Genomic DNA, 20,717 nt, shown 5'->3' with positions numbered 1-20,717 from the left:
CCAGACCTCAGTCACATTATATAGTTCTAACCACTCCCCTAGATGGGAGTGTGTGTGGTTAGCCAGTCCCGCCTACCTCACCAGCTAACCCTATAAGCCCGCCCTTATAAGTAAACACAACAAACTCTTGTGGAACTATAAGTCCCAGCATAACCATATCATTTTAGGCTTACAGCGCAGAGCACCTCTGTGACACATACCGGCCATTTACAATCCTGCCGGACTTTGTCTCATCACCATAATTATGCCTCCAAGCGCATCCTGAAGCACACACACACACAGCGCCCCCTGGCTGTAACCTGGGTTACCGCACCACATAGCCTCTCCCTCTGTTCAAACTTACGGGGTTGAACCCATGACATAAACCATGGGTCCCAATACTGGGTACCCATGTCACCTTGCCCTGCAAGTCGAGAGGAACTTCTCAGTCGGTTTTGGGCATGATTCAGCATCACACCTTTGTTAGGCCTCCCCTGCCCCCCAGCGGTCAGTACGTTGGCCCTGGGCTTCAGCCCCCGAGTCACTATCCATCTGTGTCACCAGACTCTTTTTAGTCAACCCACTTTCCAATTGTACCCTTTCAAATGACCTTTCTTTCCATGGCTGGCTTCCCCGGATGGTACGGTCATAAGTCCTACTTAGTCGAGCCAACTGTCTGGTCCAAGTCTGACCTATCTTCAACGGTCACACCTTTGCTCACCTCTGCCAAGTCCCAGAGTTGGTCATACCCACACTTCTGTCTGGTCATACATTCTGGCATGGCTACCACCGTCATCCTGACTTCACCATGTGGAGCACTATCGTTCCATTGCATCAGTGCTTCTGTCAGCACACCATTATACTCAGCCCTAGCGATTGCTACTGGCAATGACACGTCACAGTCAATGTAGAGGCAGGCTGTCAAATGTCCTTTAATGTCCCCACCTGTGTCATTCATTCTTGTCCCTATCCCAGGCGACACAGTGCATTCAGGAGGGGTCCTCATCCAAGACACTCCACTCCCCGGGTCTATCAGTCCCATCACACATTCTCCATCCAACAAAAAGGGGCACTGTCGTGATAAAACATTGGCTGAGCAATTCACAGTATAGCATGGACCTGCATAGCACAATTGCCCCTGGCGACAGCCCAATGATACATTCACCGCCGCTTCTCTTTTGCCACCACCCCTATTTGGGTTACCACCTCCTTTTGGGAATCCGCCTCCTTCAGGGTCACTACACCCTTTTGGGACTCCACCCCCTTTTAGGCAACTATGCTCTTTTGGGATACCGCCTTTTTAGGGACACCACCCCTTCCCTGGGGTTCAGGTCGGCACTGGCCCTTTAAGAGTTTGCACTTTCTGGACCAATGTCCTCTCATAACACCTCACCAGGACCCGCTGGCGCCACCACAGCTCCTGCTGCAGTCATACACCACCAGCACCTCCGTGTGCTGATCACAAGATGCTGCGGAACCTCTTGCTGCAACTGTAGCTATTCTCCACAAGGCTCTGCACCACAGATTTCGTGGACCTGCCGATCCACAGCAAGACGCTTGTCAGCTTCGTGGACCCGCCGATCCACTGCAAGACGCTTGTCAACTTCATAACCCCGCTGAGTTACAGCCAGACGCTGGCAATCTTCGTGACCCCGCCGAGCCACAGCAATTGCGTCCACATGTACTTTCTGGACCGTTGCCCGCATTTTCCAGACTTTGTCTCATCACCATAATTATGCCTCCAAGCGAATCCTGAAGCACACACATAGCGCCCCCTGGCTGTAACCTGGGTTACCTCACCACAATCTACCTATATAATCGTCTAAGGGGTACTTCCATCTGTCTGTCTTTCTGTCTGTTTCTCTGTAATGGAAATCCCGCGTCGCTGATTGGTCGCGACATGCTTAGTCCGACTGCAAATTGGCCCCTCCCTACTCCCCTCCAGTCAGTGCCAGTGTGTCGCCCCATCCCGGACTAACTTTTTACTATTGATGCTGCCTATGCAGCATCAATAGTAAAAAGATATAATGTTAAACATAATTAATAAATTGTGCTATTCTCACCTTCCGACGTCCACCGATGCGCGCAGCCAGCTTCCCAGTGATGCGCGTTTCCAGTGATGCATTGCGAAATTACCCAGATGATTTAGCGGTCTAGCGAGACTGGGAGCAGTGACGGAGATTTGGAGAAGGTGAAAACTGGAAAATCCTTTTAATTTTGTATGCAACCATACATAATTAAATTTTCTCCCGGTTTATATTTACTTTTTGACAGTCAAAACCTCTGCTTGTTGTAGTGGGAACCTTCAGATTAACAAGATGAAAGAGAGATATGGGACCGTGTTCAAACACCTTTTTCTCTTGAGCTCTTTTAGGCAACTACATCCTGTCCTTGAATCTAAAGGTACCGTCACACTAGACGATATCGCTAGGGATCCGTGACGTTGCAGCGTCCTCGCTAGCGATATCGTCCAGTGTGACAGGCAGCAGCGATCAGGCCCCTGCTGTGCTGTCGCTGGTCGGGGAAGAAAGTCCAGAACTTTATTTGGTCGCTGGACTCCCCGCAGACATCGCTGAATCGGCGTGTGTGACACCGATTCAGCGATGTCTTCACTGGTAACCAGGGTAAACATCGGGTAACTAAGCGCAGGGCCGCGCTTAGTAACCCGATGTTTACCCTGGTTACTTTCCTAAAAGTAAAAAAAACAAACACTACATACTTACCTACAGCCGTCTGTCCTCCAGCGCTGTGCTCTGCTCTCCTCCTGTACTGGCTGTGAGCGTCGGTCAGCCGGAAAGCAGAGCGGTGACGTCACCGCTCTGCTTTCCTGCCGCTGTGCTCACACAGACAGTACAGGAGGAGTGCAGAGCAGAGCGCTGGAGGACAGACAGCGGTAGGTAAGTATGTAGTGTTTGTTTTTTTTACTTTTACGCTGGTAACCAGGGTAAACATCGGGTTACTAAGCGCGGCCCTGCGCTTAGTTACCCGATGTTTACCCTGGTTACCGGCATCGTTGGTCGCTGGAGAGCGGTCTGTGTGACAGCTCTCCAGCGACCAAACAGCGACGCTGCAGCGATCCGGATCGTTGTCGGTATCGCTGCAGCGTCGCTAAGTGTGACGGTACCTTAAGGAAGACCCTTTACTGTTTTATCTTAAGTGTATTGTGTAGTCGTGCAAATGGCCTCTTCAGAGAGGAAGAGGACTTGAATCCTAGTTCCACCTATTGGATGTAGCAATCATAATAGTCAATACCAACCCTTTAACAAGCCTTACCATATGATTTAGGCTATAAGTCAAATCAGAATCACAGTGTTTCGAGGTATTGCTCTTCGTCAGTGCAAAGTATGAGAATTATAAGAATTGCATTCAGTAATAGCCATAAAATTAACCTTTGCTTGGTATTAATGCAGTGTGAGGTAAAGTGTTATTGGCCTGTATGACCTTACTAGGAGACATTTTACATCTTATTGGCTATTTTCTAAGTTCTTGTGTTTTCTTCATATAGATGTGTGCAACAGTACTGACCTTCCGGAAGTTGAGATCATCAGCCTACTGGAAGAGCAGCTGCCTCATTACAAGCTAAGAGCCGACACCATCTATGGGTATGATCACGACGACTGGCTCCAAACACCACTCATCTCTCCTGATGCCAACATTGACCTGACTACTGAACAAATTGAAGAGACCTTGAAATACTTCCGTGAGTACTTGTTTTATGTGTCATCTTCACTCGTTCCAGTATATTCTACAACACTTACATGGGTTCACTTGACACCCATCCCAATGGGGCTTACAGGCTTTGACCACATCTAGCCGGGGTGGTGCCATGAAATACTACTAAAGTATAAGCCAAATGTATCCATAGACGCCTTTTGTTTTGCCATACTTCCAGGCATTAGGAGGCAACATTTTTTTTTTACTTAGAATCGTAGATATTTGCACCCTTTAATTCAAAGGAGCTTTACGTACAGCAAAAAGTATACATGGGCTGGACATACAATTCATGCTCATAGAACATAAATTCACTTTTTCAGCCATGCCCTCACTTAAAAGGGTTAATACAGGACTCTGAATATTCAAGAAACTATCACAATTCCTAAGCAGTGTCCTTTTTTATCCTCTTGTACAAAGTCTTTCATCTTCAGACTATGTAACTTTATATCTATCAGTGTGCCTTCTGGGATTGTTTTGCAAACTTTAGCCGATTTTTATTTACTATATGAATATATGCAAATTGGATCTTTTCAAGAAGGAAAGAAAATGGCCTCTACTGCATGGTGCAGCCTTTGGGAAGTAGTTACTCTAAATCAGTCAGGGAGTCTTTAACCACACTTGTAATATGATTAGAAGTATTAGCCAAGATGCTCCTCTACAGAAACCAGTTGGGTATTCCATATGAGATCCGATTTAAAAAAATTTGTAATGCACCTATAGATTGAAATGGGCGAGTGTCATCCAAAATACAGAAAAGATAGTGCCTGCTTTTTTTTTTTTCAGAAGGACACTTGGTCTGTATAAAAACACTATCATCTGAACAGCCATAAAGAATTTCATTGCTCCATGTGCTATCTTATAGGGAACCATGTCCCCAAATGCTGTTAACCTTCAAAATTAGTTGCGGCTACAATGTGTTGTTTTGGGGTTTTTTTGCCACCGTCATGGTCAAACACATTGGATTGGGTCCAATTCATCAAAGCTTTTATGCCAGAAAACTGTTGTAATGGCTTTGAAAAGTCACAAATTTTGCCACATCGAGGAGTTGCAAAAAATTTTTGCAACTTTTGACAATTTCAATCCAGTTTGAATAAAGCTCTTCCAGAATGGAATTTCTTATGCCTTGTACAAAGGCACACGCCACAGAGGAGATGAGTCCAATTCATAAAGCAGTGTGCGCCTCTTAATGAATTTGGTGTTGTGCACTTCAGCAGTGTGGGCTATGCCGGTCTTAACGAATCGTCCCCATTGTGATTGAGAATTGTAGCAGAAATGTTGTGGTTTTACCGTAATCACAACAGCAACAAAAAAAAAGACGCCCCAAGATTTGATGAAAATGGACCGCTTTGACAATGTAAAACATTCGGCAGGTGAAATGTAGTAATAGTTTCTGCTGATTTTCTGAAAAATGTCAGCTTTGCTTTAATTTTTCATTTGATGGTCGCTAGTCCACAAAATATCTTTCTGTGAAAGAATGTGCCCTGTGAGTGATTTCTCACTTTTCGCCCGGTGTCGTTGAACGTTTTGGATCGGATTGAACGACTATATATTTTTATATTGATTTTAATTGTATGTCTACCCCCTCTCACGTTGACAAACTTTGAATATTATTATGCATTCCTGAGTGTGCACAACACTTTGTAGTTCTTTATCTCCTTTTGTTCCATTGTATGTGTTTAACTACTGTTGCAGCACCTCTATGTACTATGTATTGTTAATTGACCAGTGCGCCCTGGCCTTAAGGCCCCGTCACACTTAACGACGCTAAAGCGATCCCGACAATGATACGACCTGTCAGGGATCGTTGCTGCGTCGCTATGTGGTCGCTGGTGAGATGTCAAACTGTGAGATCTCCCCAACGACGCAGCAGCGATGCGGCGACCTGTAGCGACCTGTACAACGATGTCACATGGCAGCTATTTCATGACGATTAACAGACCTCAATGAGGGACGTCCTGTCATGAGGTCGTTGGTAAGGTGTCAAACACAGCGATGTGTGCTACCCAGCGGGACCTCAACGATCAAAAAAAGGTCCAGGCCATTCCGACACGACCAGCGATCTCACAGCAGGGGCCTGGTCGCTGCTACGTGTCACACATAGCGAGATCGCTACTGAGGTCGCTGTTGCGTCACAAAACTTGTGACTCAGCAGCGATCTCGCTAGCGATCTCGCTTTGTGTGACGGGGGCTTTACACCTTGGCACTGAATGACTATATTAAACATCCAATATGGATTAGAGTGTGTATAGTTGTCTCGGTGTAACCATCCATTACCAGATTATTACTCGTGTAGACTGGGGCTGCATAGCAACTTTGTGTGATGCTGTTTCATCATAGCATAATGCTGGCGAATGGGGTTGCGACAGGCAAGTTGCAAAAATTTGGACTCAATGAGATATTTTGTGACCTTTTAGCTGCGGTATCCTCTGGGTGGCAGGGCAAGCCCCGTTACCCTCATTGCTCTTTAATATAGCAGCAGCATATAGCGATCTTTAGCCGTCCGATCTGTGTTATGGCCAAAGTCGTTAAAGGCTATTAAAAAACTAATCTCTTTCTATTTAATGTTCATAGCTATCAATAGTTTCAGGTATAGTTGGTGGGAAAAAATTATTAAAATAATTAATATTGCTTAGATTGTTGTGGGTCCAATTTCTGGACTCTCCTATGAGCCTGAGAATAAGGGAGTTGCAGACCCAGTTTATGGCTGAATTCGGACGTCCATGCTTCTCGGTGTGAACGGACCACAAAGCCCTGACCAATCGCAGGTCTCCTCATATACCGGCCATTGCGGTATATGGACTGTTAAACATGGATGTCTGAATGTGCCTAATGTTTTGCCCCTTCACTGATTTTCCTTTCACAGCGGCATCCCACTATATAAGAAACTGCTGCAGAATCTTATTAATTTGAGTGGTAGTGCAGTGAAGCCTAGATCCTGACAAGGGGTTGCTCCTCTGTGTTATCTATCTGCCCTCTTGGGTACTTGGACAGAGGTTTTCCTTTTGAAACAACCCTTTGAAAATGTTGACACTTTGGCCCCGATTCATCATTGTTGTTACTCCAGTTTTTTTATTATTAATAATAATAATAATAATAATATCATTATTTATACTGCACCATTAATTCCATGGTGCTGTACATGAGAAAAGGGGTTACGTACAGAGTTATAGATATTGTTTACAGTAAACAAATTTACAGTGACAGACTGGTACAGAGGGGAAGAGACAGGAGGTCGAGGGTGCTGCAGCACTGGTGGTGGAAAGGTGGCAGCTCAGGCGGTTGGTGAGGCGCCAGCTCGGGTGGTTGGTGAGGCGGCAGAATGGTTATTGCAGGCTGTAGGCTTTCCTGAAGAGATGGGTTCTCAGGTTCGTCTGAAGGATCCCACTATATAAGAAACTGCTGCAGAATCTTATTAATTTGAGTGGGAGTGCAGTGAAGTTTTTTAATGCACCTATAGATTGAAATGGGCGAGTGTCATCCAAAATACAGAAAAGATAGTGCCTGCTGCACTGGGGAACACAATTTTTTAAGAGTTAGGTCAGACAACTGTTCTTAATTAATTTTTGGATGCTGAATCCAGAAATGATCTCAGTTTTTCTCTATCACGTCAAGTTTTTGAACTATAGGATTTTTGTCTTCTCAAAGCTATGTAAACTACTGTACCTAAAAAGTGTTGTTGTTTTTTTTAAATAGTACAAATATGAACAAAAAATGAAATATATAAGAAATAGGCATGACAAAGTTGTGACTACTCTTACAAGTTGCTACGTAGCTCTATATGAGTCGAATTGTAATCAGATAACAAGTCTTATTACAGATATCAGTGCAATTGTGCTTCTCTGGCAGGTAAGTTGTGTAGGAAAAACTTGACGTGCTAGAAAAAAACTGACTACATTTTTGGAATCAGCATGCCAATTTTAGTATAAATCAGCTCAAAAACCTAACTCAACAGAAATTTTTTTTCAAATTGTTCCCCTGTGTTATTTTTTGCCGCTGTGAAAGTGCCGGCTGTAAAGCAGAGCACAGCGGTGACGTCACCGCTCTGCTCTGCTCTGCTTTACGGCCCAGCACTGACAGTCAGTGGAGGGAAGCTCTCGGCAGCAGTGCGTGCATTAGCAGCGCTCCTGAGAAAGCAGTTTTAACCCTGTGGACGCCGGGGGACGTGACAGACATCAGAATGTGAGTATGTAGTGGTTTTTGTTTTTTTTTTACTTTTACAATGGTAACCAGGGTAAATATCGGGTTACTAAGCGCGGCCCTGCGCTTAGTAACCCGATGTTTACCCTGGTTACAGGCGAACACATCGCTAGATCGGCGTCACACACGCCGATCTAGCGATGACAGCGGGTGATCGGCGACCAAAAAAAGGTCCTGATCATTCCCCACGACCAACGATCTCCCAGCAGGGGCCCGATCGTTGGTCGCTGTCATACATAAAGATATTGTTAGCGGGATCGTTGCTACGTCACAAAAAGCGTGACGTTGCAACGATATCCTTAACGATATCGTTATGGGTGAAGGTACCTTTAATCCAGCCCCTCCTTTGAATATGGTTTCTAGATGAGTTTTCAGTTTGGCGCACTTTTGTTCCTTTTTTAATGGATTTGTGACTTCTTGGGCTCCGAAGTTGCAAATATTTATTAAAGTGAAAAATGCGTAGCATTTGTTAATTTTGTGTTTAGTTTATAAACCACTTGCTCCATTTTGATGAATTTGGCTTAAAAAACATCTGCAATTGCAACCAGACAAAAAAAGTGAATTCAGATCCTGATGTGTAGTGCTCTTTTTAGTACATTTTTTAATCTGTTCACATCTGTGTCCAAGGGAAAAATACTAATTTTCTTGTCACTGCACAGGAACCAAATGAACCCCATTATAAATGATTAAGGGGCGTCTGACCCAAGTGGCGTCCATTTGTTGCCACAACACTAGTGCACTGACTCCCATGATCATTATTCTAGGTAACGATAATGAAAAGCTGCCAAAGTCCTTTTATTGTTTCCATAACTGAGTGTGATTACTGTACACAAATCCTCCGATGATGAAAGTGTCTATGGAGGACAGGGGCCATGTCTACAGACGTCAGTCTCACCTCACTTTGAATCACTCCAGTTCTGTTATCTGCTGTTGGCTGGTCGTACATGATGATGGGAGAGGACTGTAGACTTTGCCCTGGCTCTAGTGAGTAATTGTACATGGACTTGGTTAATTAGTCTTATTCTCTGTGCCGTCTACTGCTGCTGACTACTCCAGCTTCATATGTACTGTATATGCTCTCCGTAAACTTACAAATCAACAAATGTTGTTCCTGTCCTTGCCTTTAAATATTATAAATGAGGGAACATCATAAAGTAAAGCTCCTACAGGTATATCAAGTCCCATTTCTTTGTGAAAGACTGATTATTTTTGGCTGTCATTAGCTGTGCTGATTACGTAGAGGTCGTTAGTGAGAATAAGTGTTAAGTCACAGGACAAATATGACTCCTATCTAGCACCCTCCTTCCGGGCAGCGGATCCTCCCGTGCAGCATGCATGGCGTATCATGTTCTATAACCTTGAGATTGTTAGGGTTCAGACGATGATTAGGAGATTGTATCACCTTTTACTAATATATAATCCCTATAATTGATCTTGGTAGGTTGTATCATACATTACTTGTGTCCTGGGATCTGTAGCTTTTAGTCCATTAACGCTTAGCTTGCCATCATGATCGTGATTAATGCTCTCTACCTTGATTTACCCGGGTACGAGACACATTTAAGGGCATGTTTTGGATTTTTTAAAGAAGCACTCTCAAAGATTCTATGGTCTTAATATATTGCATTCGTATTATATATCACTGTGTTCTTACAATTGCTCATTTTGCCTTTCTACTCAGTAAATTCTTCTGTTTTCCATTACGTCTATGACATCACATGATTAAAAACTGGCTAGCTGAATCTTTCTAAGCTCTATGTAGAAACCGGAGGTCAATTTTCTCTGTATGTCTCATCAGTCACTGCAAAAGTCCCTGGCAGCAGCTGGGTCAGGAGCTGAAGAGGGGAGTGATTTTTGCAGGGAAAAGAGACCTCCTGTTTCTACATAGAGCAGAAAAAAAGAGAAGAATTAGCTGGTTAGGAGGACAAAATGAGCAACTGTAAGTACACAGTGCTATATAATATAATGTTCTATATAATATGATGAATGCAATATATTTAGAGGGTAAAATCTTTGATGGGGGGGTCTTTAGTCTGTGACTTGAGAGGATCAAATTGATGCCAGGCCTCATAACTGTGGTATGGATAGTAATAATAAGTAATCATTTTATTTATATAGCGTTAACATATTCTGCAACATTTTATAATTGAGCAGGGACATGTACAGACCTTACAGCGTAACATATAGTTCAACAGTCACAGGAACAGTGAGGTTTTGCTTGCAAGCTTACAATCTATAAGGAAATGGGGGTGACACAATAGGTAGAACGTGCTTATTGGGTATGGTCTAGCATTAATTGTGGTCATAGCCATCATAGTAATGTCACAAATGTTATATTTATACATGAGACAGATATACTATACTTATCCCATGTGCCAGGGATTCACAGAGGTCTAAGTGTAGTCACTACTCCACAGCACCAATGCGGCTGTCAGGAATGGTGATCGTACTGACCACGAGCAAGGGGCAAACAGTGTTCTTGTGAGTGATAATCTGGCAGTGGTCAGGACTGACAGCAAAGAAGTAGAAAAAACGAGCCAGGTTAAGGAAAAAAAATAAAGTCTGAACCAAACACATCTTTTCAGACTCAGAAGCCAAAAAGACCTTATTTCTAAGACACAGAGGAATGGAAAATCCGTCACTAATTTTAATATTTCTGGGCACTTTAGCACTGTCTGGAGTCAGGGGCACTTGGCTCACACTGGACCAGGAAGCACAGAACAGCAGGGACCAGAGGAACATTGAGGTGGTCTATTATTTCTTCTAGTTGTCGTTACATTGTAATTAGTGATGAGCGAATATACTCGTTACTCGAGATTTGTCGAGCACGCCCGGGGGTCCTCCAAGTATTTTTTAGTGCTCGGAGATTTAGTTTTTGTTGCCGCAGCTGGATGATTCCCCAGCAACCAGGCAACCCCCACATGTACTTATGTTGGCTAACAGATGTAAATCATTCAGCTGTGGCAATAAAAACTAAATCTCCGAGCACTAAAAAATACTCGGAGGACCCCCGAGTGTGCTTGAGAAATCTCGAGTAACTAGTATATTCGCTCATCACTAATTGTAATATGAGACCTTGGCATTTCAGCAATAATTTTAATTCCCTGGTCAATGTGGTTCTTCTGGCGGTGCTGATGTTGGAGTTCCTTTGTGCCTGCTTGCTTCCTACTGTGCCAAGTAATGTAAAATCAGTTACTTTTATTTTTTACTGATGCATATTCATGTTATTGTAATTGAAAGTAAACCATTATTGTCCTTGATACTACAATGTAAATACCCCACCATTCCTGGTGGTGAGACAAGTTGTGCAACCACAAGGTGAATTTGACTTTGAGGAGAAGCGAGCGCTGAGTGCTGCTGGCGCAGAGCCCTGTGTGTGGTGCAGTAGACTGGCTGGCACCTGGCTGCATCACCTAGGTGCAGCACATGGGACTGGAAACCCACCAAAGGGCAAGGGACAAGTGGTGGTAGATATTTTCCTACTGAGTATCAAGTGTGGTTTCTTTCTGTACCTAAAAATATGCAATTCTGTTCTGTTTTTTTTTTTGTTTTATTCAAATGCAATTGCAGGAAGAATAATGGAGGCATAGTCTTGCAGAGCTGTGTCATTCATTTAAAACAGGGACTGCGTTTATATAGTTTTTGTTTTTCTTTTACTTTATTAGTTTAATAATATACCAGACTTTAATAACTAGGAAGCGGTCAAACACTCTGCCTGTAATGTAACATGTTCAATAAAGAAAAGTGGCTTATACACGTGGTCAAAAAATTGTTAGTGCCCCTCGTTTAATGACCGAAAAATCCACAATAAGCAAAACTGAGAAAAGATCATGCCCATACAGATGGGAACATCTCACACCGTATATAAAAATTCAATGTTTTATTGGTAGAAAAAGTGACACGCAACACAAAAATCATTAAAAACATTTTTAAAAAATACAGAAAAGATACCTATACAGAAACCATGCCCTGATATAGGGGCATGGAAAAATACACCACAATTCCCCAGAGACCTCAATATAGAAATACATACGGTATATATGCATAATACAAATAAACAAGAACTCCAAAGATGGCTCAAAAATACTCGTTATTAATCTATATCTGCACCAAAAAATGAGGAGCAGTTTGTTCACCAAATCACAGTACCATATGAATTTTATAAAAGTACTACTCGGATACTGACAAGGAAATGCAGTGAAGGACATAAAGATGCAAATAAATGAGGGCTAAAGTAAAAAAGTGCCCAAGCCTTATACTAACATGTCCTAGCTTCCATGGTCCGAAGGCTCAAAGAACGAAGCCAGCATTGATAGTGGGGGACAAGCGGTGTAAGAGAGGATCCTACATACTACATGGCTGTTATATACAACGTGGACAGTACTATATACTACATGTCTGCTATATACAACGTGGACAGTACTATATACTACATGGCTGCTATATACTACGTGGACAGTACTATATACTACATGGCTGCTATATACTACGTGGGCAGTACTATATACTACATGGCTGCTATATACTACGTGGGCAGTACTATATACTACATGGCTGCTATATACTACGTGGGCAGTACTATATACTACATGGCTGCTATATACTACGTGGGCAGTACTATATACTACATGGCTGCTATATACTACGTGGGCAGTACTATATACTACATGGCTGCTATATACTACGTGGGCAGTACTATATACTACATGGCTGCTATATACTACATAGGCAGTACTATACTACGTGGGCAGTACTATATACTACATGGCTGCTATATACTACGTGGACAGTACTATATACTACATGGCTGCTATATACTACGTGGGCAGTATTATATACTACTATATACTACATGGCTGCTATATACTACGTGCACAGTACTATAAATTTCATGGCTGCTATATACTATGTGGACAGTACTATATACTACATGGCTGCTTTATACTACGTGGACAGTACTGTATACTACATGGCTGCTATATACTACGTGGGCAGTACTATGTACTACATGGCTGCTATATACTACCTGGACAGTACTATATACTACATGGCTGCTATATACTACATGACTGCTATATACTATGTGGGCAGTGTTATATACTACATGGCTGCTATATACTACGTGGACAGTACCATATACTACATGGCTGCTATATACTACGTGGGCAGTACTATATACTACATGGCTGCTATATACTACGTGGGCAGTGTTATATACTACATGGCTGCTGTATACTACGTGGCCTGTGTTAGATACTGCGTGGGCTGCGTTATATACAGCGTATCGGGTATTCTACAATATATATGTATGTAGCCGCCACATACTATATAGCACAGGCCACGTACTATTTGTCTGCTATATACTACATGGCCTGTGCTATATAGTTTGTGGCTGCTGTATACATACATATTCTAGAATACCCGATGCGTTAGAATCGGGCCACCATCTAGTGTCCTATAAATGTCTGTTTTATTCCTTATCTAAAATTCTATGCTTTTAGTTGAGATTAATCAGTGCTACACTTTATGTACATGCTCAGTAGTGAGGCAGGGTTGTGGAGTTGGAAGTCAGAGGTTTGGCTTACTGACTCCACAGCCCTGCATACAGCCATCACCTGCAGGACCAGCTTCTGATTTGCACCATACATATATGGCGCATCTCGTGAAGGGGTTAAACATGCACAGTGGGATGGACACTAAAAAGAAAAACATAAAATTTTAAGGATCATTTGAATAGTTGCAAATTATGAATCGGATAAAAACATGGAAACCCTGAACTATGCTGACACCGGTAAAAAACAACAAAAACCATGTAAAATAGATGTCACGATACTGTTGTCAAGTGTCTCGGGACCAGGGGCTCCTTCCCTGTCCCTAACGCTAGGAGCGCCCTAGCTCACCCTGTTCCCCGGATTACTTCTGATGGTGAAGATGCCGGGGCCACGTACCTTGCCTTCCCTTTTCCCCCCTCAGGGAAGTTGAGAATAGTACTGTACTCTAGTACACCAACCAGACTAACAAGGTAACATGATCAGGAGTAGCAAAAAATACCAAACATACAAATATACTCACACATATCACAGAGGAATGCACCGCGGAGTGGAGGTTGGTGTTAAACCAAAGTAGAAGAAAGGGAATTATCACACACTCAAAACCTAGCAACAGTCACAGAAAATCCACAAAACGCCTTCTCCAATGATAACTAACAACAACCTCCAGCCATGCAGCATAAGCTTTTCTGACAATGTGTGCTAGCCAGGATCCAGATTACATAGGAGATGGGAGTGGCTAACCGTGCACAGCTGAGATGCTCAGGAGCTCTCAATAGAGCAAATTAACCCCTGTATTGCCAAAAGAAATTTACACCGTTTAACACTAGAAGTCCCAGAGAGGGGTCATTTAACATTTCTACCTTTGGAGCTCGAAATTTCTGGGACTTCTAGTGTTAAAGGGAATCTGTCACCCCCAAAATCGCAGATGAGCTGAGCCCACCGGCATCAGGGGCTTATTTACAGCATTCTGGAATGCTGTAGATAAGCCCCCGATGTAACCTGAAAGATGAGAAAAAGAGGTTAGATTATACTCACCCAGGGGCGGTCCCGCTGCGGTGGGCGTCGTGGTCCGGGGCCTACCATCTTCTTACGATGACATTTTCTTCTTGTATTCACGCTGTGGCTCCGGCGCAGGTGTACTTTGCCCTGTTGAGGGCAGAGCAAAGTACTGCAGTGCGCAGGTGCCGGGCCTCTCTGACCTTTCCCGGCGCCTGTGCACTGCAGTACTTTGCTCTGCCTTCAACAGAGCAAAGTACGCCGGAGCCGCAGCGTGAAGACAATAAGAGGACGTCGTCGTGAGAAGATGGGAGGCTCCGGACTGTGACGCCTATCGGACGGGACTGCCCCTGGGTGAGTATAATCTAACCTCTTTTTCTCATCTTTCAGGGTACATTGGGGGTAATCTACAGCATTCCAGAATGCTGTAAATAAGCCCCTGATGCCGGGCTTAGCTCATCTGCGATTTTGGGGGTGACAGGTTCCCTTTAATATGAAGATGAAGTGCTACTAACCAATGCAGGAGTAGGAGAAATCAGATGCTGTGGTCTTCTGGCTTCTCTCTGTCGCGGTAAACCTGTGACAATAGATTTCAAAAGAGGTGCAAATGGAAGGATGACTGTGGTGCAAATATAAACTATGCGGAAAACACAAAAAAAAAAAAAGACAGGTGCAAATGCAATAATGAATCTTGCCCTTAACCTAAAACCTGATTTAAATTAGATGATTTTTCTAATGACACAGCAGTATATAATCAGAAAATAAACTGTTAATTAAAGAAGCACTCCACCCATTAAAGTTTTTATCCTTTTAATATATTGCAGTCATCATATTATATAGCACTGTGTACTTACCATTGCTCATTTTGCCTTTCTACACATCTAATTCTTCTCTTTGCTCTCTGCAGAAACATGAAGTCTCTTGTCCCTTCAAAAATCATTCTCTTCTTCAACTCCTGACCCAGCTGCTCCACCCCTCCCCCTGCCATTAATTTTTGCAGTGACTGATGAGTCATACAGGGAAAATTGACCTCCTGTTTCTACATAGAGCTTAGAAGGATTCAGCTAGCCAGTTATTAATCACGTGATGTCATAGACCTAATGGAAAACAGAAGTATTAAGTGGGTAGGAGGGTGAAATGAGCAACAGTAAGTACACATGAATATGATGATTACAAAATATTAGTGAGATAAAAATTTTGATTGGAGTGCTTCTTTAAATCAGGTTTTAGTGTTATTTCGTGCAATTCTCTCATTGGCCACTCTGAGTTTCTTAGACTCGCTACTCATGTTCTTTCAGGAATATTTTTCAGCAAGGCTGCATCAGAGGCAGGAATGCAATGACGGGTATCACCGCTGATAACACAGGATCCACCAGCCACAATCGGTGATGTAACAGCTGGGGCCCTTCTCTCCCCTCCCTTCACATAGACCTTTGCACAGGCTCATTATACACTTGAAAACACAAAAGTATTGCATAGATCACCACAGATGACCTGATCAGGAATGCGTCTGTACAGGACACTAGTGCAGCCACACTTACAATACTGTATAGCACCATGGAATTAATGGTGCTATATAAGGGTATGTGCACACACTGCGGATTTTGCTGCGGATCTGCAGCGGATTTGACGCTGCGAATTCGCAGCAGTTATCCATGCGTTTACAGTACAGTATGCTTTGCGCCCACAGTTGGGCAAAGCATACTGCGCAGGCGCAAAATGCGATATTTCTGAGCAGGCGTGAGATGTCGCACGGCGCTGTGAACGATGCAAGAGGCGTCATCTACGAAGTAGGACGGTGAGCAACAGCCAATGGGAGCGATTAAGAGGCCCAAAACCACGCCCATCAGACCGGACTGAGAAGATTACCATACAGCGCAGGAGAAACTAAAAAGGTTTTTCAGGAATATACAAGGGGAGTCAGGAGGTTATATAAGGATTTATGGAATGCAGCGCAGGCACGGATTTAGGGAATGCAGCGCAGGCACTAAATAAGGTGATATTTTTAGCTGCTATGTCACAAAACTGGTGACAAGTTCCCTTTAAGGGAATGGGGGAACTACAATACCAAGACAGGCTGTGGTTATTCACGAAAAACCAATGCTTAGGGGAGATCTTCTCACAGTGTACAAATAGATGAGGGGACAATGCAGAAATCTTTCTAATGATCTTTTTACACCTCGGTCTGCAGTGGATACAAGAGGGCATCCTCTACATCTAGAGGAAAGAAGGTTTAATGATAATTTCAGATTTACTGTAAGAGCAGTGAGTATGGAACTCTCTGCCACATGATGTCAAAATCGTTGATTCACTACAAATGTTTTAGAAGGGCCTGGATGCCTTCCTTGATAAAATAATATTACAGGTTATGGGCGCTAGATTTTGTGATGGGACGTTGATCCAGGGAACTAGTCTGATGGTCCTATGTGGGATCGGGAGGGAATTTTTCCCTTAATATAGGGCAATTAGCACTTGCCTCATGGGAATTAGCCTTCCTCGAGATCAACATGTTATAGGTTCAATTTAATGGATTTATATTTAGCTTCAACATAAAAATTATGAATATAGAAAGATTGGGTTGGGATCAGACCATGTTGGCTAATGTGCATGTGCGTTATTTCCTGAAAGAACAGGACGCTGAAGTCTCAAAGCCCTAGTGGCCAGTATTAAAATTACAAGATTTTTTTTTTTCCTTTTAATACAGCTTGTGACGTGAAAAAAAAATTGTCGAAATGGAGAAAAATTACTGTTAACACAAAAACCTGATTTAAGCAATTGTTGATTTTCAGATGACTCATTCCCTTTACTCTTGTAGCTCCCAGTTTCTCCATTCTAGTCAGTGAGTAAAGACATGTGGCAATCCCTGACAATTTAGATCACCTTTACAATGCTGGGAAAATCCTGGAAATGTGATCTGCTGTGGATACTAGAAGACTGGCCTTCAGACACTCTTATCTGGGAATAGTATTGTATTGTGTGAAGATGGAGACGTCATTATTGTGACACCTCCCCCAAAAAACAGCCAGGTGAAACCATCCAAACCTGCTCGTTGTTAAGTCTCTGTCATGTCTCCTGACCAGTGTTTATTTTATTCCCTTTGAAAAAAAAATATTTCTATGGATTTTTAGAGCTTTGTGCCATTCATCTGTTTCATACATTTCTTGGCGTAGTATTAAATGTACAACTGGGAATTTCCGTTATCCTTATCAAAGGGTTGTGCTCCTGTACTGTCTGCACTGATTGGACATTTTAGGAGTTTCCATCACCCAGTTGTCTATTTAATCCTAAACAATGAGGATAAGAGAGGAACTTCCCAATACAGAGATTAATACAAAGACACCAGAATTGTTTATTGGGAAGTAATCAGGAGAGGAAATATCAGGAGCACTTACAGGTCATCTTTAAAGTCCATAATTCCATACTTGGAGGAAACCCACTGAAACATGGTGGGAACATACAGACTCCTGGCAGGTGTTGTCCTTGGTGTGATAAGAACCCAGAACCCCAGCGTGCAAAGCATCAATACTAATCACAGAGCCACCGTGCTGCCTGGCAGTGGAAACGCATTAAGGTACCTTCACACTGATCAACTTTCCAACGATCACGACCAGCGATACGACCTGGCCGTGATCGTTGGAAAGTCCTTGTGTGATCGCTGGGGAGCTGTCACACAGACAGCTCTCCAGTGACCAACGATGCCAAAGTCCCCGGGTAACCAGGGTAAACATCGGGTTACTAAGCGCAGGGCCGCGCTTAGTAACCCGATGTTTACCCTGGTTACCATTGTAAACGCGACAGACACTGGAATATAAGTATGTAGTGTGTTTTTTTTTTTTACTTTTACAGTGGTAACCAGGGTAAACATCGGGTTACTAAGCGCGGCCCTGCGCTTAGTAACCCGATGGTTACCCTGGTTACCCGGGGACTCATCGCTGGATCGGCGTCACACACGCCGATCCAGAGATGGCAGCGGGTGACCTGACGACAAAATAAAGTTCTGGCCTTCTAGCTCCGAACAGCGATGTCACAGCGGGATCCTGATCGCTGCTGTGTGTCAAACACAACGAGATCGCTATCCAGGACGCTGCAACGTCACGGATCGCTATCGTTATCGTTCAAAAGTTGCTCAGTGTGACGGTACCTTAACAAATGTGTGAATAAAGTTTTGTCAAAGCCAAACAATGGGAAGTATAAAAAACAAAGCTTCATTTAAACATGACACACCAACAAAAGCGAAAGATGCCTCATGAAAAGTGCTATAAAATTACATGTAAAAAAAAAAAAAGTTAAAAATGCATTGAAAAAACACAAGTAACTTAATTTACCTAATAGATGCAGAAAATCTGCAACATCAAAAACTCCTTGTGGGATTGTAGCCAAAGGATTGCTCATACTTCTTATTTTACCATATGGTAGAAAAATCCTTGAGATACCGCCTCCGGGTCCTTTTATCTGAAATGATTATGTATCTAGTCCATACAATGCTACCACCGTCAGCTTCTCTTTTAGGCTAAAGGTACCTTCACACATAACGATATCGTTAACGATATCGTTGCTTTTGGTGATGTTGCAACGATATCGTTAAGCAAATCGCTATGTGTGACAGCGACCAACGATCAGGCCCCTGCTGTGCCATCGTTGGTCGCTGAACAAAGTCCAGAACTTTATTTCGTCGCTGGATCTCCCGTGGACATCGCTGGATCGGCGTGTGTGACACCGATCCAGCGATGTCTTCACTGGTAACCAGGGTAAACATCGGGTAACTAAGCGCAGGGTCGCGCTTAGTAACCCGATGTTTACCCTGGTTACCAGCGTAAAAGTAAAAAAAAACAAACCGTACATACTTACCTACCGCTGTCTGTCCCCGGCGCTGTGCTCTGCACTCCTCCTGTACTGGCTGTGAGCGTCGGTCAGCCGGAAAGCACAGCGGTGACGTCACCGCTCTGCTTTCCGGCCGCTGTGCTCACAGCCAGTACAGGAGGAGTGCAGAGAAGCAGAGCGCCGAGGGTCAGACAGCGTTAGATAAGTATGTACTGTTTGTTTTTTTTACTTTTAGGATGGTAACCAGGGTAAACATCGGGTTACTAAGCGCGGCCCTGCGCTTAGTTACCCGATGTTTACCCTGGTTACCGGCATCGTTGGTCGCTGGAGAGCGGTCTGTGTGACAGCTCTCCAGCGACCAAACAGCGACGCTGCAGCGATCCGGATCGTTGTCGGTATCGCTGCAGCGTCGCTTAATGTGAAGAGGCCTTTAGTTCACACTTGCGTACCGGGGCTTTGCGGGCGGCTGCGTACTTCCTCCTTGAAGCTTCGACAAACTCCACACTTCTTTAGTTTAGGTCCGCTTACTTCTACATGCATCCTGCGTACCTATCTTTAACATTGGGTACACAGGACATGCTGATGTATGTGGATGCGTCGTTTTGATGCGCTTACCAACAAGGGTTTTGCCACCAAGTAATAAGTCTTGTTTGCCAGAGGGTTCAAAATACTTATTTCTCACTGCAAAATGCAAATAAATTTATACGCTTTATACAGTGCGAGTTTCTGGATTTTATTTTTTTTATTCTATCAATGTTAAAAAAAAATTAACCTACCCTTAAAATTACAGACTGTTCTTGTCTTTGTCCGTGGGCAAACTTGCAAAATCAGCAAGGGATCAAATACTTATTTCCTTCACTGTACTTTAAGGGAATTTCCAAAAATAGCAAGTTATCCTATATTCATGGTGTAGAGGATAGTGCTGATTGCTATGGTGTGACTACTTGAGGTTCTGGAACCCCAAAAACCAGGCTTTGTAGAGCCCAGTCTTGAACGAAGCTCTAATCATTGTCTATGGGACTACCGAAGTAAGCAGAGTACAATGTTAGGCTATTTTGAGCAGTCTCATTGACAGTAAATGAAGTGGAGGTCGAGCATTCAGGATCAACCAGAAGACAAAAAAGGGATATTAAACAAGTTGACCTTTTCAAAAAGACAAGTTCCCTTTGGCTTGGAGCTGTAATTTATTTTCACCTAGCGGCACTCACCTGGATCCAGCGGAGACCTCTCCATTGTCTGCACTTACATAAGAATAGGGGATGCACCGTTACACTAGCTGCAGATCTGTGTTGGCCTGTGATTGGCGCAGCGGTCAAGTGACTTGAACAGCATGTCATCCGTTGTTTTTCTGATGAATTGGTGATGTCTCCTCTTCCTGTGTCAGTGCTGAGCTCACAAGGGTCTGTGTTGGATCTATAGGTGGGTGCAGGCAGGTGAGAATCATTTAGTTTATTTTTT

At 43.4% G+C, this 20,717-nt stretch overlaps 1 protein-coding gene across 4 annotated transcripts in view; it reads left to right on the top strand.

The window, feature by feature from the left end:
• The window catches only part of TRAK1 (trafficking kinesin protein 1), a 239,844-nt gene that overhangs the window by 126,810 nt on the left and 92,317 nt on the right, over window positions 1-20,717 (top strand). For all 4 annotated transcript variants that reach the window (XM_069730123.1, XM_069730122.1, XM_069730118.1 and 1 more), the window contains one exon: window positions 3,485-3,679. The gene's annotated coding sequence lies outside the window, so the exon portion shown is untranslated. The remainder of the gene's footprint in view (window positions 1-3,484; window positions 3,680-20,717) is intronic.

This window comes from Ranitomeya imitator, chromosome 6 (assembly GCF_032444005.1).
Source record: "Ranitomeya imitator isolate aRanImi1 chromosome 6, aRanImi1.pri, whole genome shotgun sequence".
In the NCBI taxonomy this organism is placed as follows: Eukaryota; Metazoa; Chordata; class Amphibia; order Anura; family Dendrobatidae; genus Ranitomeya; species Ranitomeya imitator.
This window is presented reverse-complemented; position numbering and strand designations above follow the sequence as displayed.